The sequence below is a fragment of the Salmo trutta genome, chromosome 25 (assembly GCF_901001165.1).
Source record: "Salmo trutta chromosome 25, fSalTru1.1, whole genome shotgun sequence".
Classification (NCBI taxonomy): domain Eukaryota; kingdom Metazoa; phylum Chordata; class Actinopteri; order Salmoniformes; family Salmonidae; genus Salmo; species Salmo trutta.
The window spans coordinates 5,464,269-5,466,934 of NC_042981.1; the positions used below are offsets into that span (position 1 = coordinate 5,464,269).

Genomic DNA, 2,666 nt, shown 5'->3' on the forward strand with positions numbered 1-2,666 from the left:
ACGGTGTAAAGCTCTGGAGCAGTGGAAACACGTTCTCTGGAGTAGCAATACAATGTTTTCTATACAGTGGTCAATTTTCTACAATGAAAGAGCCACTTAATCAATTATAATCATTAACCAGATTACCCAGGATACCTGACTTCGATGAATGATAACTCAGTTCTAGAACGTTGTCATTGATGAGAATGAAGGTAAAAACAAAAGTCTATTGACATTCAGAATGGACTATATTTAGACATTCAGTCTGTATTGTAGTTTAATGACCAGAGACAAATCTTCAAGAGGCACAGTATTTATTTATTCAGAGTGGTACATGCATTCACACAGTCTGTATCTATAGGATCCTTCCCCACTATATGATTGATAATGTCAAGTGATCAAATACCAAGTTATCAATTAAAAGTTTGTTGTTGTTGAAAAACTGCACTTGTCCTCAATGCGAAAAATTACAGATGATTAAACATTCTACAGCTGTAATATCATCAATCTAATCAGGACTTTGGGTCACAGGGTCTGGGATCCTTGGTGCTTCACTGGATGTTCTGGTAGGCACTGCAGTGGAGGAGGTCATGTGTCCCTATGGTGCAAAGGACCTTACCCAAGGATGCTTTGGGCGGCAGGTAGCCTAGTGGTTAGAGTGTTGGGCCAGTAACCAAAAGGTTGCTGGATCAAATCCCTGAGCTGACAAGGTAAAAATCTGTCATTCTGCCCCTGAACAAAGCAGTTAACCCACTGTTCCCTGGTAGGCTGTCATTGTAAATAAGAATATATTCTTAACTGACTTGACTAGTTAAATGTAAAAAAAATTGAAGAGGCAGTGAAGTTGAAGGATTTCTATATCAAGGAGGGAGGGTCTTACAGCATCTGTGAAGACTATCCTTACTGGTCCAAGGTCAGCTTCACATTACTGGAAGGGACAGTTGCATCTTTGTTGTGTGGACCACCATCTCTGACAGACTCATATTGCTCCTCCAATGAGGTACCTGTTTTCAGGGAAGCCAATGGTCCAAAAATACAACATGCAAGTATTGCTCAAAGTAGCCAACTAAAGTAATGTAGTTAACTTTATCATGGGCACATTGTGAATTTATATCTCATGTTCAAAATTATTTCTTACCCCCTTTGTTGTGTGGAGCTTCCTTTTCTGGTAAATGCAGGGCCGTCTTTCCCAATGGAAAATAGCAGCTGCCTGAGCATTTGCAATAATGCAATGATTGAAGTAGTTAGCAGATGTTTCCACTTAGCTCATTTTTGCTGTTTTACCAGATCATTTAAATAAAGGTTAAATAAATAAATCACTTACAAACGTAACAGCACAACATCATGCCACTTCTCCTAAAACTATTAATTAGCCAGGTGAATTTGTAGATACAGTATATCTAGCCAGACAGTTTAATTGGAATGATTAACTGACAACATTTAAATTTAACTGACAATATATCAAATTAATTGACAACAACAAAGCAAAGCAACATCTAAGCAAAAGGCTACCAACCAAGGTGCCTAATTAGCTCGCCCACCAGGGAATATTTAGCTAGCTAGCTATACCCTTGCCCTGGTGGGCTAACATTAGCTACCTAGTCACCACAGGAAAAAGTATGACTACACAAATCCTGAGCTAATGTTAATGAGCTGGTTAGCTCACAAAGGACTTGTCAATAATAAGGTCACAACAATCATTATGTGGGTTTTGGACACACCTACTCATTCAAAGGTTTTTCTTTATTTTTACTATTTTCTATTTTCTTGTGAAGACATCACATGTAGTAACCAAAAAAGTGTTAAACAAATCAAAATATATATTATATTTGAGATTCATCAAAGTAGCCACCCTTTGCCTTGATGACAGCTTTGCACACTCTTGGCATTCTCTCAACCAGCTTCATGGGGTAGTCACCTGGAATGCATTTTAATTAACAAGTGTGCCTTGTTAAAAGTTAAATTAAGAAATTTCTTTCCATCTTAACACGTTTGAGCAAATCAGTGTGTTGTGACAAGGTAGGGGTAGTATACAGAAATTAGCCCTATTTGGTAAAAGACCAAGTCGGTATTATGGCAAGAACAGCTCCAATGAGCAAAGAGAAACGACAGTCTATCATTACTTTAAGATATGAAGTTGAAAGTTTCTTCAAGTGAGGTCGCAAAAACCATCAGGCGCTGTGATGAAACTGGCTCTCATGAGAACCGCCACAGGAAAAGAAGACCCAGAGTTAGCTCTGCTGCAGAGGATAAGTTCATTAGAGTTACCAGCCTCAGAAATTGAAGCCCAAATGAATGCTTCACAGAGTTCAAGTAACAGACACATTTCAACATCAACCGTTCAGAGGAGTCTGTGTGAATCATGGTCGACTTGCTGCAAAGAAACCACTACTAAAGGACACCAATAATAAGAAAATACTTACTTGGACCAAGAAACACGAGCAATGGACATTATACCAGTGGAAATTTGTCCTTTGGTCTGATGAGTCCAAATTTGATATTTTTGGTTCCAACCACCATGTCTTTGTGAGGCGCAGAGTAGGTGAACGGATGATCTCTGCATGTGTGGTTCCCACCGTGAAGCATGGAGGAGGAGGTGTGGGGGTGCTTTGTTGGTGATTTATTTAGAATTCAAGGCACACTTAACCAGCATGGCAACCACAGCATTCTGCAGCGATACGCCATCC

General features: G+C 39.3%; 1 long non-coding RNA gene across 1 annotated transcript; it reads right to left on the minus strand.

The window, feature by feature from the left end:
• Positions 1-289: 289 nt before the first annotated feature.
• LOC115162702 (uncharacterized) lies at positions 290-1,367 on the minus strand. Its single transcript, XR_003869616.1, has 4 exons — positions 1,304-1,367; positions 1,118-1,189; positions 860-983; positions 290-625 (listed from the first exon to the last, which is right to left on the minus strand). It is a non-coding gene; the product is annotated as an uncharacterized LOC115162702 (long non-coding RNA).
• Between the last annotated feature and the right edge of the window lie 1,299 nt (positions 1,368-2,666).